This window comes from Heloderma suspectum, chromosome 9 (assembly GCF_057233095.1).
Source record: "Heloderma suspectum isolate Gila_16-S chromosome 9, 16-S_ref, whole genome shotgun sequence".
NCBI lineage: Eukaryota > Metazoa > Chordata > Lepidosauria > Squamata > Helodermatidae > Heloderma > Heloderma suspectum.
Window position 1 is genome coordinate 12,920,436 of NC_139466.1, and position 23,725 is coordinate 12,944,160.

The window sequence follows — 23,725 nt, forward strand, 5'->3', positions numbered from 1 at the left end:
GCCGGGACGCAACTGGCGGCGGCCGTAGCCGCTGCCATTTGTGTCCCTGCAGTCAGCCGTGATAGGTTACGTAAATATTTATGTAGCCTATCACGGCTGAGTGAAAAACAACAACAACAACCGTGCGTATGCAAATGGCGCCGCCATTTGCGTTCCTTATTTTGGCACGTGTAGTCTACGTAAACATTTACGTAGAAAATAAGGGGAACACAAATGGCGGTGCCCATGGGCGCCGCCATTTGCGTACGTGCGGGTTTTTTTCTTTCCCCACTCAGCCGTGATAGGCTACGTAAACATTTACGTAGCCTATCACGGTGTTTTTTAAAAATCTAGCCATGATAGGCTATGTAAATCTTTACGTAGCCTATCACTTTTTTTTTTTTTTTACTTGGAAATGGTGGTGGCAGCAGCCGGTCGGAAGACCAGCTGCTGCAGCCGCTGCTGCCAAACCGCCGCCGGAGCTGCCACCGCCAGGGACATTCGCACAAGGTAAGGCCCATCCCGGGGGCGGGGCGGGGGGCAGACCATTTCTCCACCAATTTCAGGGGGCCGAATGTGCTGGCATTCGGCCTCCCCGAGATTCGTAGAGAAATTCTCTGACATCCCTACGGCGAACCTCAAATGTTAGGGCCAGGTCAAGACACTTTGCTACCTGAGGCAAAGGACAAGATGGTACCACTCTCCATTCCATCTACAGAAGCTGACAGCAATTGCACTTAAACCTTACGTCAACACTGGCATCCTCCACCACGCAGGCTAGTTTAGGGGGGCTGACTAGTTTTGCGAGGGACAAGTCAGGGCATGTGGCACACACAGCTTTATTCTCCAAGAGTGGGGAATGTCTGGCGGGGAGGGGCTCCGGAGGAAAGGCCAAGGGACTCATGAGGCTGCTACCCAGCATCTGTCACCCGAGGTGACTGCCTCACTCCGCCTAATGTTAGGGCCGGCCCTGGTCAGGGTTGCGCTGTGGCTGGCAGCAATCTGAGGTAAGCTGGGAGTTGCAACCCCAGAGCAGTGGGTGAAGCCAGTAGTCAGGGCAGAAGAGCAGGTCAGAACCAAAGGGCAAATCAGGAGATTATGTGGGCCCATACTGTTTACGTCAGCCTTCCACAACGTGGTGCCCGCCAGATATTTTGGACTTCAGCTCCCATCAGCCTCAGGCAACATGGCTAATGGTCAGGAACACTGGGCACTGTAATCCAAAACATTAGGGCGGGAGACCAGGTCGGGGGAGGCTTGTTTACGTTAATTTTTTGCCATTAATGGAAATGCTTCCTTTTAGTCTCGAGATACTACAAAGGCGTTGCATTAAATCAGGGTGTAGAACCTCAGGCCTGGGGGCCAAATCTGGCTTGTCTGGGGTCCCAATCTGGCCCTCTGGGGTTCTCCCAATGGCCCTGCCCTCTTCCCTTGGCCCTTCCCCCTTTCTTTCAACCACCAATCATTTCTGCAGGTTTCCCCCCTATTCTAAATGGTCAGAGTCCAAGTGTTTTCCCAACATTTGAGCAGTTTCTCCCTATTCTAGAAGGTAGAAATGCCTCTCTTCAGGCTCCATTACTGGCTGTAAGAGCTTTCAGCTAAAATAGGCTGGCATTTTGGTCTTGCCCCCTCTTGCCTTTGGCCACACCCACCCCTGGAATGCAGCCCCTGGGAGTTTCTTAGAAATGGAATGTGGCCCCAGGATGAAGGAGATTCATCTCCCCGAGCATAGAGGTACCTGCCTGATGATTCATTCCTGCGTGACTGTGTGTGTAGGAGAAACACAGAGTTCTTGGGAATAAACAGGATAACCTGAGCCCAGTCATTATTTGTTCTGCCACACAAATGTTCCCATCAGTATTTGGGAATGTAAAGATGAGAAGAGATTCCTTCTGCTTGATTTCTTAAAACGAATACATCTTTGAAATACATAAGTGTGCCCTAGATTGAACCTATATAATATGCCCCCCACCCCTCCCCACACACACTTCATAGCAAGTGCTTGTACCCTGTTAGGTAACTGTCCATCACTTAAGCCGTGGCCCCCTGCAGAGCGTTGGAAGTGAATGCTTCCCTGGAGGGATTTAACACGGTGATGTAAAATAACGGGAAGCTACCCCAAATCGCTCCAGATAGATCATCGCGGCGGCGGCCCAGCCTCTCTAGTCTTGTCGGTGGAATGTTTCTTAGTGGCAAAATATGCACTTTGACCTTCGGGGCCAAAAGAGGGATGATGTTAAATGCACGAGTGCATGTAATGTGTTTGTTCTCTCCTCTTTAACAGGGAGGTGAGCACAGGGAGAAGAGCAGGATCAGGACTGCAGTATGTGGAGAAGTTTTGTGTTTTTTTTAAAAAAAAAAACACACCTCCACACTGCAGGCCTGATGAGAATCTCAACAGTGCCAGTAGGGACCAGAAAAAACAGCTGTAAGGCTGGAAACCAAAGTCAAACAAGAAGCAGCTGCACCAACTGAATTCCCAACACATTTCGACACTTGGCCTTTATCAAGGGAAAAACACTTGGAGATTATTTTGGAGGATTCTCTCCCTGGCTTCTTCCCTTTCCAAAGAAGCAAGGGAGAGGAATCCTCCCAAAGAATCTCCAAGAGTTTTTCCCTTGATAAAGACCAAGTGTTGAAATGTATTGGGAGTTCAATTGGTGCAGCTGTTTCTTTTTTAACTGATGAGAACGCCTTCGCCCCCAAACTGCTCTTAGCCCCAAGAGGAAGCTTCCGTTGGCACTGTAGGCATCCTTGGCATCTGCTGTTCGGACGTTGGTTGCTCTCCTGTGAATCAGAAGTGCTGGTCTCTCTCTTGCGTGTAGAGCGCTGCTGGCTCCAGGTTTCTGAAGGCCCTTGGCCAAGACATTCTCCGCGGGCCCCTCCCTCAGTGAGTCCACCTTCTCACCGCCGTTGTCGCCAGCTGCTCTTGCTCCTTCTCCTCTTTCTCCCACTTGCTTGCTTGAGAGGTAGAGACAGTGAGCAAGAGGGCCGCGGCATCTGCTGCTCCTCCTCACCACCACCACCACCAGGATGAGAGGCAGGTGAACAAGCAGGTTGCAATGATGAACAGGGGGAGCAACTCTGGGGGGCTCTTGTCCGTGGGCCCCTGCTGGGGTGTGGGCCCTCAGCAGGTGCCCGGCCATGGTACCCTTGACGCCAACCCTGATGCAGAGGCTCATTTCAATATTCCATCATCAACTCAGTAGCAAACGGGAAACGCCAGGCGCCTGCGGGTTTCGAGCTTCAAAGTCGCTGGTTGCTCCCCTGTTTGCTCTTGGACTGCCCAATCTTGGCTGGTCCCAGACGGACAATCTTGTCCTAGTAGCAGAAAACGGCCATGTCTGTGCAGACAAAATAACTCTGCCTCCCCCCCTTTACTGCTGCCCCTCCCCTACCTCTGTTTTGCTTATGGACTGTATAAATTGTAAGCCCCCCCTGGTACTCTGTGAAGCACCATGCGCAATGGTGGTGTTGTATTTATAACTAGGGGACGGACCCAGCGTTGCTCGAGTTGGAACAGCCTTTAGTCGGATACAGCAAAGCCTTTGACACCTGTACATAGCTGTCAGAGTTGGACACGGTGCGCCTGCCCCTTGTGAGTGGAGGCACGCCCATTGGCACTGCTAGGCATGGCCCTCCCATGGTGCACCCCGTAGTCCTCTGAAGGAGGGTCTGTCCACCCCATTCCCCTCAGGGGGGTGCCCTGCAGTGGGGGGGAGCAGGCAACTGTATGATTCTGGCCCTCAGCCTCCTAATCTCCCCGGGCTTCAAACTGCATGGACTCCAAAGCTACGTGCTGGTTAGGGAAGTCTGTCCTGCATGCCCAAAGATTTTACTGCAGGCTTCAACCACATGGACACATTAAAATTTATTTATTTGTTTATTTTGAAAACAAAATAGCCCTGAGGTGCACAGCTCCCTGCGTACATGCCAAGTTTCAGGTGTCTAGGTTTCACACTTGGTGCTATGGCGCAGAAGGACAGACAGACACACATGTTCTCTTTTATTAATTTGGATAAAAATAATGCATGTATGTATTTGTGACACTTGTATACTGCTGAATATACTAAAATCCCTAAAATTTATTTATTTATTTTGAAAACAAAATAGCCCTGAGGTGCACAGCTCCCTGCGTGCATGCCAAGTTTCAGGTGTCTAGGTTTTGCACTTGGTGCTATGGCGCAGAAGGGCAGACAGACACACACATCGTCTTTTATTATTATTATTAAAAATAATGCATTTATGTATGTACGTATTTATTTATTTGTGACACTCATATACTGCTGAATATAATAAAATCCCTCAGTGGATCACAATAGATATTACATGTATTAGTTATCCCCAAGCCATGGTTCTCTTGGCATAGAACAATTAACAACCAGAATATCAATAAAATAAAATAATATGTACTTCCTGGGGCCTCTTAACTCAATGTACAATGGCAAGAACATCAATACGAGGGGTTTGTTTAGAGTCTGCTCGGAGAATTGCTTTCAGTGTACTGGCTCCCTCTCTGTGGAATTTCTCCCTCTCTGTGGAATTTCCTGCCAGTTCATATCAGGCAGTACCAATGTTGCTTTATTTTCTGCATCTGCTGAAGTCATTTTTATTTAAACCAGGTTTTCCTGAATGCCCAGCCACGTTTTTATTGGTATAATTTCACTTTAAATATTTTTATTCTTTTGTATTCTTATTCTCTTTTATTTATTGTTCTCCAGTCAGGAATCTTTTTAGATATAGAGCATTTTACAAATTTTGTAAATAAAGTAAACAATGAATAAACAGAGAACTGTCAGTTGACAGTCCTTTGAATGGACAATAGATGGTAGGACACATTATATGGAAAGATAATAGGAAAAACATTCAGGCAGGATTTCTACCCAGTTGTTCGCTTAGAGCTTTTCTGCACAAGGCTGTTAATTGGCTGTTAATCCACTATATTTACTTTCGGTCTGTAGCCGATGTGTAGATCTCTGTAGACTTCAGGAATCTCCTTGGGCCACGCCCCATTTCCCCAGGCCCCGCCCCCTCACCAGTCCTGCTCCCAGTTGTTGACACTGTTTACTCTGCCCTTCAACTACAAAGCTGATGGAGGGAACCTTTCACAAGTCAAGGAAGGAGAATGCCTGGATGGCAAATGTATGTTTTCTGTTGCATACTGAACAAAAGTAAGAGTCACATCCATAACTCCACCCACTTTTGACGCTGACCCTGCCCACTTTTGATTCTGGCATCGCTCACTGTAGAAATGCACCCCTACAAGTTTGGACCAGGATAGTGCAGACTTGGACATGACCATTTCCCCATCTTGGGCGTAAAGCATCCAAGGAAGTCATAGGCAGTGTGTGTGGTTTTTTGGTTTTCACATCCTGCCTCTTCCAGGGGGAACCGGACCTACTGTGGCTGTGTCACCTGAGGGCTGTCAAAATCCTGGAGCCATCACTGCGCTTTGGAATTGATGGTGGATTGCCCAGTTCTGTTACGAAGATGGTAACCCCCTATTGTTCCAGAAGGCATTACACAGTGTGATTTTATTACATTACAATGAAGGCAAAGCAGTCTTTATGACCTCCTTGAAGATTATAGCTGACCATTGAGACCAGGTGGGTTTTAAATGCTCCTGCAATACATTCCCCCCCCCCCTGTTTTTATTCATAAGGGTGGATAAAAAAAAGTGGCAAGGTCAGCAGGATTTCTAGCCTGAGGCCTCTCTTAATGCCAGTTTTCTCCTGTTGCATTACGCACTGTGCATTCTCGATGTATTCCTTTCTGTAGTGAGTTTTTCTTGTTGTTTATGTTAATTCTAATTAAAAGAATTCTGGATCTGTGGAACTGTGCTAGGTTACTAAACGTAAGAGGTTTTAGTCGAGGTGGTGAGGTGGGGGGAGAAAATGTGTCGCTCTGCTAAGGAAAAACAAAATAAAAAGAGGTCAGTGTGATGAGTAGAAGTGTGTCATTAAATCACAAAGAGAGAGGAAGAGAGAGAGAGGAAGAGAGAGAGAGAGATGGGTAAAATAGCTGAGGAAATGTTGCTTGCATAATTCCAGAAAACTCAGCCAGTGCATCTTAGGGGAACAGTAGCAGAAGACAGGCAGGAAATGCTGGCATGCATCCAAGATACATTGATGAAAAGACATTTTACTTTTTCTAATCATTTTATTGTTGTTTGTCCCGGGCTGCAAGTTACTCTGTGTTCAAATAAATCAGAACGATGTGCTGAAGTTTCCCAAATTCGGCAAGGAGAGAAACAGAATGTGTGCTTTGTATGTGCATCATTTTTCTCCAACCTAGTGCCCTCCAGATGTGTTGGATTACAGCTTAGCTGGCTGTGGGATGCTGGGAATTGTACTCCCAACACGTGTGGAGCGCACCAGGTAGGGGGGAGGCTTGATGCAGGTTTGTGTGATTTCGTTATGCTCCTTGAGCTGGTCATGTGTGGACAAGGAACAATACAGGACTCTGAGAACCTCCCCCCTGCCCCGCCCAGCTTCTGAGGTTTTGCCCAGCATTGTCTATACACTGTGAATCCAGGGCCTTCCGCATGCAAAACATGCACTCCACCACAAAGCTCTGGACCTCTCCAACAGATCTCTGTTGATTATTTCAAGTTTCTTAGTTTTTTAATTTCAGAGAAATCAACATATAATTTGATCTCTCTCCCTCCTTCCCTCTCTTTCCCTTTCCCTCTCAACCTCTCTCTTCCTCTCTTTCTGCCACCTAGGAATGCCAGAGAATTCCGCGACGGATCTCGGTGAGGCCGAATGCAGGTGCATTCGGCCCCCCGAAATCCATCACAGAACGGCCTGCCACCCCCCCGCCCCCCGCGGATCCCCCCTGGGACGAGACTTACCTGGGGCGGATGTTCCGGACGGCGGCGGCTCCAGCGGCGGCTTCGGCGGTGGTGGCGGCTGGTCTTCCGAACGGCTGCCGCCGCCATTTGCAGTCTGTGTCTCCCCCCCCCCATAGACGTGATAGGCTACGTAAAGACTTATGTAGCCTATCACATCTGGGTTTTTTTTAAAAAACGCATACGCAAATGGCGGTGGCTACGGCTGCCACCATTTGCGATCCTTATTTTTCACTGTCTTAGTCTACGACAATATTTACGTAGACTAAGACGAAGAAAAGAAAGGGGAACGCAAATAGCACCCACTACACTATTTGCGTTCCCCTTCTTTTCTTCGTCTTAGTCTACGTAAATATTGACGTAGACTAAGACGGCGAAAAATAAGGAACGCAAATGGCGGCTGTAGCCATTGCTATTTGCATACGTGTTTTTTTTGTTGTTGTTACCCAGAGCCCTCCGTGGCCGGAAATCCGGCTGCGGACGGCCCTGGCCTGGGCCTGGCCGGCTGCTCCGTGGAACCGCCACGGAGCACAGCCAGCCGTCAAGGATTCCGGGGGGGAGGACTGGATCGCCTTCCCCCCATCGAGGATTCCGGGGGGAGGGACGGAACGCCTCCCCCCCATGAACAGAATCCGCGAAAAGGTAAGTCACTTTCGTACATCCCTACTGCCACCTCTCTCCCACTCCCCTTTCTTCCTCCCTCTCCCCTCCCCCTCTCCCCTCCCTTCCTCCCTCCCTCTCTCTCCCCCCTCTCTCTCCCCCACCTTTCTCTCCCTCCCCTCCCTCCCTCTCAACCTCTTGCTCTCTTCCCTTCTCCTCCCTCCCTCTTTCTCTCTCCTCTTTCCCTCTTTCCCCCTTTCCCTCTCTCTCTTCCCTCTCTCCTCTCCCTCTCAGTCTCTTCCCTCCCTCTCCTCTCCGTCTCTCTCATATACCCCCACACCAAATAGACGCGAGACAAAAGACAAGGGAGGGAGAAGAAGGGGAGGGAATGCAGGGTCAGCCCTACCATTAGGCAAAGGGAGGCAATTGCTTTGGGCGGCAGATGTTGAGGCTGTGTGGGGGCACTTTCTCTTTTACCCTAAAGTCCTGGCAGCATTCTGTGGCCTCAAGGAGAGATCTTTCCCCAACCCTGTTACCTTGAACTACAGATTCCTGGGGCCGAACCCGTTACTTTCTGCATGCTGTGCCGCACAGTTGCTCTACCGCCAAGCTATGATCCCTTTCCTGGAAGTGCAAGATCTCCCTCCTAGCAGTCTCGAACCAAAGACCACGCCCATGGAGAGTAGAAAACCCCAGGCAGAGTTGCACTGCAGCAGACTCCGAACTACTTGGTAAACTGGACAGATGAACGCAGGAAGCTGCTTTAAGTGGGACCATTGGTGTGTCTAGCACAGTGTCCTCTCCTCTGACAGGCAGCAGAATGGATCTTTGGAACATTGGATCCTGCCTTCTACTGAGTCAGACCATGGGTCCATCTAGCCCAGTCTTGTTGACACTGACTGGCAGCCTGGAGATGCTGGGGATCAAACCTGATTGGTAGCTGGGTGTCCTACTTTACGGAGGACAGTCCTCTATTTTGGAGAGCTGGCAGTGGACAGACAGTCCTCTATTTGAAAGTGTTCTCTGTTTGAAGAGATGTCCAGTTCAAGTATGGCAGGAAGTCAAAGAAACGTAAGGAGGGAGCAAAGTGGCCTTGCAGTTGCCCATCCACAGATAGCGCTTGCACAGCAGACTGAGCAGGCACACAGCTCACCTAGTCAGGCTTCTCCACTATCGCAAGATGTATTGTGTTTCTATTTAAATTACAGTTACAGTTTCTTAATTTAGCCCAGTATTGTTCACACCGACTTGCAGTGGCTCTCAGGGTTTCAGGCAGTTTTTCCTGTCCCTACCTGGAGATGCCACCAAGGATTGAACCTGGGATGCAAAGCAGGGTCTCTGCCACTGAGCCACGCCCCTCCGCTGATACCTGATCCTTTCTTAAACTGGAGGTACCAGGGATCGAACCTGAATCCTACGCTATGCAAAGCCTGTGGTCCGCCGACACTGAGCTGTAGGGCTGCGTCCAATAAAAATAGGAAGCTGGCTTGTACTGGATGAGACCATTGACCCAGCTGGCCCAGGATTTGTCTGCTCTTGACTGGCAGCAGCTCCCCAGGGTTTTGAGTAGAAGCCTCTTCTAGCTCTGCTATCTCAGATCTCTTAACTGGGATCGAACCTGAGACCTTGTGCGCACAGAGCATGAAATTTTCCGCTGAGCTATGTCCCCTCCCCTGAGTTCACCCAAAGCACTATGAAAAAAACATTGATCAAGTGCCCTTTCCAGGGAAGTGCACTATGTGGTGACAAAGAAAGAGGGCCTTTTCTGTCAGGGCCGGCCCTACCATTAGGCAGAGTGAGGCAGTCACCTCAGGCAGCAGATCCTGGGAAGTGGCAGGAAGGTGCTGGAATGAGACAGCTATGTGCCATGCGGCCTGCCCTATGCCCCCTAAACTAGGCTGCTCCCTTCAGGTGTGGTGCTATCCCATTGCCTGTCTTGAAGAAAGATTCAACTGTCAATCCTGTTGGCTTTCCTACATGGAACAGAAGTGGGGCTCCCTCTTGTTCTTTGCCTCAGGCAGCAAAATACCTTGGTCTGGCCCTATTTTCTGTGATGGCGCCCCCAAGTAACACTGGCATTACAGTCTTTTCAGCACCAGCTCAAAACATTTTTATTTGTCCAGACATTGTAACTGGTTATGCTGTTCAGTCCACTGTATTGTGTTAGAGGTCTCTTAATTGTTTTATTTGTTATGAAGCTTTTTATTTTATTATATTTGTATTTCATGTGATTTATTTTATTCATGCCAACTGTATACTGACTTGGTATCCATGAGCATGAACAGCAGCCTAGAAATAGTTTTAATATATATATATAAATAAATTAAATAGATAGATAACAGAGGTGCTATCTTTTGCAAGTTAACACCCTTTGTCACATTCTGCGGGTGTCATTAATCATTTGATCGGCCTGCGTGGGCACATGCTCCCTTTCTAATTAGCCTTCTCCAACCTGGTGCTCTCCAGATGTGTTTGACTACAACTCCCATCACCCCTTAGCCAGCATGGCCAACGGCTCCAACACATCCAGAGAGTACCAGGTTGGGAAAGGCTGAACGACACCAACAAGATGTAGGGAAGCTTTAACATCAGCACCATGAAATGGAATAATTGTGAACCAGGAACATTTGCTGCGTTCTCAACAATTCCAGTGGGATGTTAGCTTTCCCTTTCTTCCCCCACTCCCTCCAAAGAGCTTAATTAAAGAATACTTCCTGTTAATTCTCTCTAGCGGCCCATTAGAGCACCCTGGAGTTTTGCTGGTCTTCACTGTTGGTCTTTAAAGTGTGGCAGTGCTTGCTACGCAGTTGTGAGTGTGAAGTGTTGTTTTGATTGACATGTGAGCCATATTTACCTGGAACCCAACAGCAATCCAGATCTAGGCAACTCTGTACGTGGATGAACCCATTCCAATTTTATTCAGTTCAATCGTGTTATAGGTCCTGTTCTTTCTCATGTTGATTTCCTTGAGAAAGGGACTACAGAAACCAGTTGGTTTCTTGTTTCAAAGTGGTGGACTTCACATTGAAAGCCTGAAATAGCTTGGGGCCTGGCTATGTGAAGCATGGGGGTTGGCAGACGTTAGGCTTGCAGGCACATCATGACAGTCCCAATAGCCACGCCCCCAAAGAGAGTCCAAAAATGCAGGCAGCTGTGTGGATCCAGATCATCCAACCAGTTCTAGCAGTTTGAGAGGGCTCCACCCTTAAAAGAGGCCTACAAATCATTTTGGACAGATAGGTTTTCCTCTCCACCAGGAGCAGGCTTTTTGTAATGCTAATGGTCTGAATTGCCCATTCAAGACCGAGACACCCCAAAATATCTTGCATTGCAACCAGAAAAAAATATACTGTCGCTTGGAAAGCTCATTTCCCCCCAGCTACGGTGAGGATTGCAGCTAAGTTCAGAGGCAACCATCATGGATTTGGCAGGGAGGGGTGGCAACTGACATCCGTGTGCCTGCTAATAAAAAAGATGCCAGCGTGGCATCCCTGCAGCCCTTGACTCTGCTACCACTGCTTGAGGGACTGACTCCATTTATCACTAGAACGCTGAGGTCTACCAGCTGGAGCCAGGTGCAAAACAGTGGCTCAGGAAGGGGCACGATGAACTGAGGAACCAGTTGTGCCTCTGAGCACTTGCTTACTCCAGGAATTCATTTTCATTAACAGAACTGGAGCCTCAGACCTTTTCGCCCTGACATCTACTCCTGTTTTCTCCCAATCTTTCTTGATTTCAGCGGCCTAAGGCTGATTTCTGGGTGATGCGAAATAATATTTATTTATTTCATTTCATTTCTATACCGTCCAATAGCTGAAGCTCTCTGGGTGATTCACAACAATTCACACACGCACAAAAACCCAACAACAACATTGTACAGCACTCTATAATACAGGAAAGGAAAGGTTCCTCCTGTGCAAGCACCGAGTCATTGCTGACTCCTGGAGGGACACCGCTTTCGCTGGCGTTTTCATGGCAGACTATAGTGGGGTGGTTTGCCATTGCCTTCTAAAAAAATTTAATGTACAAGATTTAAAACAATTTAAACAGCTAAAAACAATTTCAATAAACTTGTTGAAGACAGCTGACATAAATGCCCCATCATATGCCATTAAATAAGGTGAGAGATAAATTTTCTATATATTATGTTCTATTATTTTATATTATATTTTATAACCCATAATTTACAGACAAGCAAATGGCACATTCCAGCAGACATTCTGCCTTTTTGTTGTTCAAACCAGGTCAGTCCCCCCCCCCCCCGCCCCACCATCAACTTGGGTTGGAAAAAGATACAGCGAACGGGTTATGTGAATCATGTATCTTCCATTATTTAGTAAGATCTGAGAGCAAAGGTTGTCTTTAGGTGTTCCTGGAGCTCTCCACTTTGGCTTTTGATCTGCAGAGGCAAAACTTTCTAATGCCAAAACTGCAACCCCTTTAAGAAGGGTGCGAGTTATATCTCAAACTGCAAATAGATTTGATTTTTAAGAACACCGTTTGAACATCCCTTCTTGTTATATCAGCTTGTTTATTATTATCTGTGAAAGGCATGAAAGGGCTCAGCTAGAACAGTATGATTAGTCACTACTGAGAAGCACGATTTATGTTTTGACACTTTGAAAGTAATAATGCAATTTCTTTCCTCCAATATGCGCACTGTGAAAGGCCGATAGTGTTTACCTCAGCTAGATGGCTACCTCCTCTCACTGCCAAAAGAAAGAGGTGATGATGTAGGTCACTGAGGTGTGCACAGCTGCCTTTTTGACCTACATACTTCATGCTCTTGTTGGGTATCACTTAATGTTACAGCCGACTGAATGCTTGTTCTACATCCGGACCTATTATCAGTCGATGAAAAGTGTACTTGTGTGTTACTGGGTTATGTGAAATGGAGAGTCTGTGGAACATAATAGCAAATTCATGGGTTCCCCCTTCTTATGCCACCCTAAGTCATGTGATGATAGTGGGCTGAAATTTTCCATCTAAGGGGGAGCTTCAAGACAGAGGTCTCCTAACTCCGCCGCTGCTGCTGCCGCTGCTGCTGCTGCTCCTCCTCCTCTTCTCCTCCTCCTCCTTATTATTATTATTATTATTATTATTATACATTTATATCTCACCCTTTTCCCTCCTTCAAGAAACCCAAGGTGACTTACATAATCCTCCTTCTCTCCATCTTATCCTCACAACAACCCTGTGAGGTAGGTTAGGCTGAGAGTCAGTGACTCATCAAAAGGCACCCAGTGAGCTTCATGACCAAGTGGGGACTAGAACCAGGATTCCCCGAGTCCCGGTCCAACACTCTAACCACTGCACTGACTATCTAGAAGACACTGTGCAGCTATTCTGTCCTTTTCTCCTTAGCAGATTTTCAGCGGTAAGAAAAAAAAGATGGGAAAAGCTCTTGGGAAACTACGGAGGGTTATGGGTGGAAGATGTCCTGTGTAGCTCAGCTCAAGGTTCCCAGTTGCATTTACTAGAAGGATGAGGCAGAGCCATGTTCGATGAAGGAGGGGCAAGTCTGGCTATCCAGGAAGGTAGGATCTTTCAGGTCCCTGGACAGATCTATGCTGGCTGCGACTCCCTCAGGAAGAGCTGTTGTCTCAGCAACATGCAGAAGTCTTCTGAAGCTCTCTGAAGACTGGCAGGTCTGGACCTTCTGTTAACACTGCTCCCTCTGAGTACCTGTCTACTTCTTAAAGGGCCATTGTCTGATTCTGCAGCCCCTGGTTCCTATGTATGGATGTTGACTGCAGATTGCATGCAAGTCCATGTTTGGTCTGGAAGCTGTGAACTGGGTAAAATAACTGCTGATAAAAATGAATAGAAAATTCTACATCCCTATGTGTAACCCTACTGGAAATGAGCACACATTGCATGCAGAAGAGGCCAGGTTCAATCCCGGATGGGCTGGAAAAACTTCTGCATGAAACCCTGGAGAGCTGCTGCCGGTCAGTGTTCACAATACTGAGCTAGATGGAACAGTGCTCTGACCTCAGTAGAAGGCAGCTTCCTACATTCCTGTAACATCAGAGGAACTCAGCCCAATAGCTGGCAATTACATAGTCACTTGAAACATAATTTCCTACGCTAGTTTTCCACACTAAAGAGAACTTTCCTTTTCCTTTTCCTTTCTTTTTCTTTACAGGCAGCCTTATACAAGTAGCTCAATATTTTGGATTACTGCACTGAGCCTTCAGATCCCAAGGCATCTCTTCTTTGTTAACAGGTAAGAGAGGATCCAAAGGAACCTATAAGTGTGTGTGTGTGTGTGTATACAGGACCCAAAGAAATGGTGCTAGGTGGCCAGATGTCCTAATTTACAGAGGACAGTCCTTTATTTTGGAGAGGTGGCAGAGGACAGCCCTCTATTTGAAGCTGTTCAGTCCAAGTCTGATTTAAAGATAAAGAACCATAAGAAGAGAGAGCAGCAGGGGCCTTCAACTTTCCCCCAAGCAGCTAGCACCTGGATAGCAGACTGAGTAGGCAGGCACACAGGTCACCATTTCCCCCACTATGGTGAGATGTATTGTATTTCTATTTAAACTGCAGTAATTATGTCAAAATTTGCACCTATACATATACATCTGGATACGTACATATGCAAATTGCTGCCTTCTCAAATCCTTGTTTTTTATTATTGCCCTTTTTTTCTAAGTGGCCACCCTGAATGGATCTTGGGCACTATTGAGTAGATAATACTCATCTAAATGGGCCAGACATCTGACTCAGTGCAAGCTATATATTTTCTTTATACATGTTGACACCGGCGCCTCATTTCCTAGAAATTAAGCACTGATTCCAGGTCAAATCGATCTGCTGGGAACTATTTCACAAATCTGGGCCAAGCGTTACACAATATATCACCAAAGGGCTCTTTTGGATGCCACCTTTTTCTTGATGCAAAAATGTAGGGTGCGATCCTACGCATGTTTAGGCAGAAAAAAGCCCCCAAATTCCCAGCATTCCCCATGCTGGCTGGTGAATGCTGGGACTTTTTTTCCTGTCTAAACATGCATAGGATTGCATCCTAAATCTCCCAAGTCTCAAAAAAACAAAACCAACCCTAAGCCAGTATCTGCAGGAGAAGCTGCCACCCAGGGAAGAGGGCATGCCTGCTGCTGTTGCTTGCTGCTGCTGCTGCCGCCGCCGCCGCCGCTGCTGCTGCTGCCGCTGCTGCCGCCGCCACCACCACCACCCTGTGGACTTCTGCCCGGCAGACTGCCAGTCCCTGCAGGACCAGGCCCCCAGATACTGAGCCAGCTGTGCAGACTACTTCCACCTGTCCCTTCCTGGAAGGGCTATATAAGCTGATTGGCTGGCTGAGGTGGCCTGGGAGAGACACAATCTGTAGAAGAAGCCCCACCCAGGGAGGAGGGAGTGCCCGCTGCTGTCCTCCCTGCCCGTGGACTTCTGCCTGGCAGTATTTGTAAAGGGGATGCATTTTTTTATTTTTGTTTAATTGTTGTTGGGGGGGGGGTTGGAGGGATTCTGTTGTGTTTTTAGGGGTGGGTAGCCTGCCTGATCTCCTTCATGGATCACTGCCTTGTTGTGGCGAAGGGGCTTGCGTAACTCAGTGAAGCCATAAGCTATGCCATGCAGGGCCACCCAAGACGGACAGGTCATGGCAGAGTTCTGACAAAATGTGGTCCACTGGAGAAGGAAATGGCAACCCACTCCAGTATTCTTGCCAAGAAAACCCCATGGAACGTATCACAAGGCTAAAAGATATGACGCCGGAAGATGAGCCCCTCAGGTTGGAAGGTGTCCAATATACTACTAGGGAAGATCCAAGGGAATTTCCAAGTAGCGCCAGAAAGAGTGAAGCGGCTGGGCCAAAGCCAAAAGGACACTCAGCTATGGATGTGTCTGGTGGTGGAAAGAACATCCGATGCTGTAAAGAACAATATTGTTTAGGAACCTGGAATGTCAGATCAATGAATCAAAGTAAGCTGGAGGTGGTCAAACATGAGATGGCAAAATTGAACATCGACATCTTGGGAGTCAGTGAACTAAAATGGACAAGCATGGGTGAATTTAATTCAGGTGACCATTATATCTACTACTGTGGGCAAGAATCCCTTAGAAGAAATGGAGTAGCACTCATAGTCAATAAAAGGGTGGGAAAAGCAGTACCGGGGTACAATCTCAAAAACGATAGAATGATCTCAGTATGAATCCAAGGCAAACCATTCAACATCACAGTAATTCAAGTCTGTGCCCCAACCACTGAGGCCGAAGAAGCTGAGGTTGATTGGTTCTATGAAGACCTACAACACCTTCTAGAACTAACACCAAACAAAGATGTCCTTTTCATCATAGAGGATTGGAATGCCAAAGTAAGAAGTCAAGAAATCACCGGGATAACAGGCAAGCATGGCCTTGGTGTACAAAATGAAGCAGGAGGACAAAGGCTAATAGAGTTTAGCCAAGAGAACACACTGATCATAGCAAACACTCTTTTCCAACAGCACAAGAGGCGACTCTACACATGGACATCACCAGATGGTCAATATCGAAATCAGATTGATTGTGTCCTTTGCAGCCAAAGATGGAGAAGCTCTATACACTCACTCAGTAAAAACAAGACCTGGAGCTGACTGTGGCTCAGATCATGAGCTTCTTGTTGCAAAATTTCGGCTTAAATTGAAGAACGTAGGGAAAACCACTAAACCATTCAGGTATGACCTAAATCATATCCCTTATGAATATACAGTGGAGGTGAGGAATAGATTTCAGGGATTAGACCTGATAGACAGAGTGCCTGAGGAACTATGGACAGAGGTCCGTAACATTGTTCAGGAGGCAGCAACTCAATCCATCCCAAAGAAAAAGAAATGCAAGAAAGCCAAGTGGCTGTCTGAGGAGGCTTTACAAGTAGCTGAGGAAAGAAGGGAAGCGAAAAGCAAGGGAGAAAGGGGAAGATATATCCAGCTGAATGCAGAGTTCCAGAGAACAGCAAGGAGAGACAAGAAGGCCTTCTTAAATGAACAATGCAAAGAAATTGAGGAAAACAACAGAATGGGAAAGACTAGAGATCTCTTCAAGAAAATTGGAGATCTCAAGGGAACGTTTTGTGCACAGTTGGTCATAATAAAGGACAAAGAAGGCAGGGACCTAACAGAAGCAGATGAGATTAAGAAGAGGTGGCAAGAATACACAGAAGAACTATACAGGAAAGATCTGAATGTCCCTGATAGCCATGATAGTGCGGTCACTGAACTTGAGCTGGACATCCTAGAGAGTGAAGTCAAGTGGGCCTTAGGAAGCATTACTAACAACAAAGCTAGCAGAGATGACGGTATTTCAGCTGAGCTATTTAAAATCCTAAAAGATGATGCTGTTAAAGTGCTGCACTCAATATGCCAACACATTTGGAACACTCAGCAGTGGCCACAAGACTGGAAAAAGTCAGTTTACATTCCAATTCCAAAGAAGGGCAACGCCAAAGAGTGTTCAAACTACCGTACAATTGCGCTCATTTCACATGCCAGCAAGCTTATGCTCAAAATCCTACAAGCCAGGCTTCAGCAGTATGTGAACTGAGAACTACCAGAAGTACAAGCTGGGTTTCGAAGAGGCAGAGGAACTAGAGATCAAATCGCCAACATCCGCTGGATCATGGAGAAAACAAGAGAATTCCAGAAAAACGTTTATTTCTGCTTCATTGACTACGCTAAAGCCTTTGATTGTGTGGATCACAACAAACTGTGGCAAATTCTTAAAGAGATGGGAGTACCAGACCACCTTACCTGTCTCCTGAGAAACCTGTACGAGGGTCAGGAAGCAACAGTAAGAACCAGACATGGAACAGCCGATTGGTTCAAAATTGGGAAAGGAGTATGACAAGGCTGCATATTGTCGCCCTGCTTATTTAACTTATATGCAGAGTACATCATAAGAAATGCCAGGTTTGATGAATCACAGGTTGGAATTAAGATTGCCGGGAGAATTATCAACAACCTCAGATACGCAGACGATACCACCCTAATGGCAGAAAGCGAAGAGGATCTAAAGAGCCTCTTGTTGAGGGTGAAAGAGGAGAGTGCAAAAGCTGGTTTGAAACCCAACATTAAAAAAACTAAGATCATGGCATCTGGCCCCATCACTTCCTGGCATATAGAAGGGGAAGAAATGGAAGCAGTGACAGATTTTACTTTCTTGGGCTCCAAGATCACCGCAGACGGTGACTGTAGCCATGAAATTAAAAGACGCTTGCTCCTTGGGAGGAAAGCTATGGCCAACCTAGACAGCATAGTAAGAAGCAGAGACATCACCTTGCCGACAAAGGTCCGTCTAATCAAAGCTATGGTTTTCCCAGTAGTAATGTATGGCTGTGAGAGCTGGACTATAAGGAAGGCTAAGCGCCGAAGAATTGATGCTTTCGAACTGTGGTGCTGGAGAAGACTCTTACGAGTCCCCTGGACTGCAAGGAGGTCAAATCAGTCCATCCTAAAGGAAATCAACCCTGACTGCTCATTGGAAGGACAGATACTGAAACTGAAGCGCAAATATTTTAGCCACCTAATGCGAAGAGAAAACTCTCTGGAAAAGACCCTGATGCTGGGAAAGACTGAAGGCAAAAGGAGAAGGGGATGGCAGAGGATGAGATGGCTAGATAGCATCACCAATGCAATGAATATGAACTTGAGCACACTCCGGGAGAGAGCGGAGGACAGGAAGGCCTGGCGTGCTATGGTCCACGGGGCCGCGAAGAGTCAGACACGAACAACGACTGAACAACAACAAGCCTGCCTGAGAGGCAGGAGTGAGGGGGCATGTATCCACCTGATGGAGGCAGTGGGGGGAGCTTTGGGGGACAGAATATACAGAGACTGGGCGACAGGCACTGGTGGAGCGCTAGGGGCAGGCCACGCCAGGTAAGGGGAACACGGGAGAGATGTGTAATACCTCTCCCCTGTTCCGGGCCTGTCCAGAGCCAAGGGATGGCTGGGGGAGGCGTGGCTCCTAGGGATGGACGAAAGTCACTTACCTGTCCTCGAAGCTTGTTCGCGGTGGGGGGGAGGCGCTTCGCTGCTCCCCCCGCGAAGTTCAGGCCGGGGGGGGAGGCTTCCCGCCTCGCCCGGCCAAAATTCAGGCCGGGGAGGACGTGCCTCGCCTCGCCCGGCCGCGAACTAAAAAGTTTTTTTTAAAAAAAAAACGCCCCCGTGATAGGCTACGTGACGATTAACGTAGCCTATCACGGCTAGATCTGCAAAGTCAGCCATGATAGGCTACGTTAATCGTCACGTAGCCTATCACGGGTGACTTTAAAAAAAAAAAAGGAGAGCGTACGCTAATGGCGGCCCCCATAGGGAGCCGCCATTCGCGTTCCTTATTTGGTCGCTGTAGTCTACGTAAATCTTTACGTAGACTACGGCGAAAATAAGGGCAACGCAAATAGCCCTTTGTCTACGTTTTAGTCTACGTAAATCTTTACGTAATGAAGCTGTATCTTCAGCCTATCACGTGGTGGTGAAGGCAGCAAAAAAGGAATATTATGCTGCCTCTATCGCGTCTGCAGATAGAGTCTGCTCTATCGCGTCTGCTGTCCCAGGAGGCTGTTCCAAGTGGTCCGGAGCCTGGTCGGTCCGGTTGCTCCAGAACCTCTGGAGCATTCTAAGGCCTCCTGTGAGGCCTTAGCAAGGCAGTTTGCAGATAAAATTGATCGGATCAGGAGTGTTATTTCATGCGCCATGGATACAGTTAGCGAGCAAGAGGCGGTCTGTGGCAAACCGGTTTTGTGGGATCGGTTCCAGCTTCTTCCTCCTCCTGATGAAGTGGACAAGGTGCTTTCATCGGTACGGCCGACCACCTGCTTACTTGATCCTTGCCCACCTTGGCTCATTATGAGCTACAGAGGCTGGGTGAGGGGATCAGGGCGGTGGTGAATGCCTCCCTTGAGGAGGGAGTGACGCCATTAGCTCTCAAGGAGGCAGTGATAAAACCGCTTTTTAAAAAGCCCTCCTTGGATCCCCAAGTTCTGAACAACTTTCGCCCAGTCTCGAATCTGCCATTTTGGGGCAAGGTGTTTGAGCAAGTGGTGGCGATGCAGTTGAAGGCACACTTGGAAGAATATTCGCCAGCCGAGCGGCAGAGGGCTAATGCTGTAGTCTTAAGCACCCTTGGTTTAGCATCCCAAGTAGCGCTCGTTAATTTCCTAATGATGTTATTTCTTCCGCTGACCTTCAGTTTAGTGTTGATGCAACGCTGTTTATATGTTAAGGCCCTATCCAGAGTAACCCCCAAATATTTAGGGTCAGTGCAATGCTCCAGTAACACTCATTTCCATGTAATTTGCAGCTTCCTAGCAGCCTGCTTATTGCATAGATGGAAGGCACATGCCTGAGTTTTTGCTGGATGTGGCCTTAGCTGGTTTTCACAGTAATATTGGTCCAGCTCTTCCAGAGCTTCGGTTAATCGTTGTTCTACCTCCTCGAATGTTTTTCCTTGTGTGGCCATCGCCCAATCATCAGCATATATATAATTATTAGTGCCTGCAGAAAGTGGTTGATCGTTAGTATAGATATTGAAGAGGGTTGGAGCTAATACACTTCCCTGTGGTAGACCATCCCTCTGATTCCTCCACCTACTTCGTCTTCCCTGGAATTCCACGAAACACCTATGGTTCTGAAGCAGATTCCTAATAACGTTTGTAAGTTTAAAGTCTTTAGTTCCTTCCCTAAGCAACTCCGCCATGCCCCCTCTTTAATGAGCTTCTGCCATGAGTTGAAAACTTGGTTGTTCAGGCAGGCATTTGGGGTGGGCTAGGGAAATGTTAGAAAATGATGTTTTAATGTGTAATTTTATTGTTTTTAAACTGTTTGTATTATTGTACATCGCCCAGAGTGGCCGGGTGATCAGCCAGATGGGCGATTAAGAAATTTAATAAATAAATAAATAAAAAACCCTCCCATCCCCTTCTTCTTCCATCTGGAAGATGCACACGGGGAAGCCACAGCATGGTTTGGTTTCTTGATATGTGGACCTGGAGTAGAAAGGCCAAACCAAAACCAAAACAAAAGGATATTCAAGCCGTCGTTTTTACTTTATGAAGTTTTGTGTTTCTTGTATTTTCTAGGGCACAATTTCAGGCTTCTTTAAACGGAGGTTAATAAAACTCACAGCTACCTCTTTTATGGATGTGTGAGCTCATTTGTTTGCAAAGCGTGTTGAGATGAGGTTACTTGAAATGTAAATAATTTTTTTTTAGTCGTTACTGTTGTAAAACATAGCCTCATTTAACAAATATATCCTGAACTGTTAAAATTACCGTCTGATGTACATTTTCCACAGTTATTTTTTAAGGCCTTGCTTTTGAATGCTGCACCTCATTGTATTCTCTTGATAGATCCTCTGTGAAAATCACTTAAAGACATAGGACGATATCTGAAAAGCATACCCGTCTACTTAATCATAGACGGGTATGCAAGTAGAGATCGCTGCCCTCTACAGTGCTAATACATGCATCCAGATGTTTTTTTAAAGCAGGGCCCAGAGTACGGATCACCCGTGGGCCCTGCTGGGGCCCTAGCAGCTGCCCAGCAACTTAAGATATTGGCACCACGCCTTAGAAGAGTAGAATGTTCTATAGTGGCTCTTTTATTTGTGTGGGCTGGGGGAATACTGAGTTATCTTCAAACAAAATAAAAATGGCATCATTTCATCACAGGACCCTATATGAATTTACAGGATCAGTAAAAGTGTTCCACTGTTTACTTTCGAAGTACCAGTTCTCACACATCCCGTGCCTCTAAGATGGGCCATTTTATGTGATTAGACTTTGCTCACATGCAACAGTTGCCTGTTTACTTTGCCATAAGGACAAAGTTTTATTAGAAAACAGATGTACAAGTTGCATGTTCAAAATATCCCTGTGAGTTGTTTGAAAAAAAAAAAAGTAACAAGCAACTCTTCAAGAGAGTTAAATCGAAATCAGTGGGCTCACATACTCTTAACTCTGTCATGGCTGTTGAGTTTTGTTTGAGTGGTTGGGAGAACAAGCATATCTCCTTTCCTTAATAAATGGTTGAAGTCCTTGAGAGATATGTGCTGTACAGTAGCATATGTCAATTAGGTGTGTTCTAGGAAGGGATGAAACTCATAAATTTCACTTTCTGTGTCTATCCTGAAATTCAAGAAAATGAAGTCTCCACCCAACTATATAATAATCATCCTCATCTGTGGCCAGTTAGCTAATCAGCTTCTTCTGACACGGTGTAAGAAACTATACACTTTGCACTATTACTGGATGTGATTTGTTTGTGGTTTGCCTTGGGGAAACTGCAAAAAAAGGCTATGTGCAGATGTAACACTACTTGATTGCCTAACCATAGTTAGGTAAATTAGAGTGCCTTGTGGACTCCTTCTGCTCTCTCATATCCTTCTCCCTTTTAGCTTAAGAGCTAGAAAGAAATTAGAAGTTCCCTTGTTTTTAATTTTTTTTGCTAACCATAGTTAGCTCCAAACCACAGTTTGCATCCATGGTTAGTTGCAGGTTTGCAAACTCGATTGGGATCACTAAGGTTAGCAAAAGTGCCGGTGAAGATGCTACCATAATTACCTGCAACACTGAAAGCAGGTGGGAATGCCTGTGGAAGAAGGGAGAAGAGTCTGTCATCCCACAGGGTGCTTAAAATTGCATAGGCAATTAATAGGTGGTCATGTGTCCTTTTTTACAGAGGACAGTCCTCTATTTGAAAGACTGTCCCATCCAATTCCCATTTAAAGGTAAGGAATCAGGAGAACAGTTACCCATCAACACCTGGAAGAGGTTAGCACCTGGAAGAGACAGGAAAGTTTCACCTGGTCACATTCTTTCTTGCTATGGTGAGATTTGCTGTATTTCTATTAAATTACAGCAATTATTTCTAAATGTGTGTGTCTCTCTATTAATATACATAAATCAGCATATTCAAATTGTATGCAAATATGTACCCACTTCTGTCCTCTTTTTTGGTGATGCATTTCCTTTTGTTTGGCAGTTCATAAGTGCCCACCCCCAGCAACTAGGCAGCATTGTCACTGTGTTAGGCCTCTTCCTGCAGGATCTGAGAAAGTTCTCATAAAGTCAGGTGCTCTTCTTGGTTCGTGGTCCATTATCAGAGGAGTTCTGTAGGCCAGGTGATTCCTTGTATGGGGCCTGGTTTGATTAAACCTATTGATTTTTGTGTGAAAGTTAAGCATGTGCTTAATTCTCTTTCCATCCAATTCAGCTGGACTGAAAAGTGCTTCGCTTTGGATAGACTATGGCAGGACTGGCCCTACCATTAGACAGAATGAGGCAGTCACCTCATGTGGCTGATGCTGGGGCTGTGTGGAGGCAGTGTTGGCTGGCCCTCCTGGCCATTCCCCTCATTTGGAAGACAGAACTGTGTGCCATGCTGCCTGCCCTGCACCCCTTAAGGTAGGCCGTCCGGTTGGGTTCTGTATGGGGGAAGGAGGTGCCATCTTGTTCTTTGCGTCAGGCAGCAACATGTCTTAAGAACATCAGAAGAGCCCTGCTGGATCAGACCAAGGATCCATTTAGTCCAGCATTCTGTTCATACAGTGGCCAACCAGCTGCCCACAGGAAACCCACAAGCAGGACATGAGTGCAACAGCGCCCTCCCACCCATGTTCCCCAGCAACTGGTGTACATAGGCAGACTGCCTCTGGAGGTAGCATAGATCCATCAGGACTGGTAGCCACTGATAGCCTTCTCCTCCATGAATTCATCCAATCCCCTTTTAAAGCCTTCCAAATTGGTGGCTGTGATCTCCGCCCCTCCTTTGCCCAGGCTTTCACCTATTATCCATGCCTAGGATAATAAGCCTAAGGAGTGGGATGTCACTGCCAAAGCAGCTGAACCTACTGACTTAGCTAACCTATTACACAGCCACAATTAACGTCAAGTATGTTGGATTTATCACTGTTACTGTTACTTCTAATTTGGGAAATGGGTGCTGGCTATTATGTATTCTGGTATGAAGTAGCGTAAATGAAGACCCATCTGGCACATGGATTTAACTCAGTAAAACAGAATGAAAGTTTATTATTTACAAGATGTCATTAATTAGCCAAAGCCTGCCTCGCTACCCCTCTAAATCCTCCCTCCCCATCCAAGATGGCACTGACTGTTCTCTCCCCAGAACTGACTAACTAAGCAGAAATCCAAAACCTCCTGAGTCATCACTCCCCTCCTCCCCCCAGGTAGAACTAAAACAGCCAATCACACATACGTGCCATCCTGCCCACAGTTAACCCTTTCCTACCTGTACGTTCAATTCCTGCAAAACTAAATACCTTAATACAGTA

General features: G+C 46.8%; 1 protein-coding gene across 1 annotated transcript in view; it reads left to right on the top strand.

The window, feature by feature from the left end:
- Window positions 1–23,725, top strand: part of PASD1 (PAS domain containing repressor 1) — a 179,387-nt gene that overhangs the window by 23,168 nt on the left and 132,494 nt on the right. The window contains exon 2 of the mRNA XM_084813726.1: window positions 13,578–13,658. The gene's annotated coding sequence lies outside the window, so the exon portion shown is untranslated. The remainder of the gene's footprint in view (window positions 1–13,577; window positions 13,659–23,725) is intronic.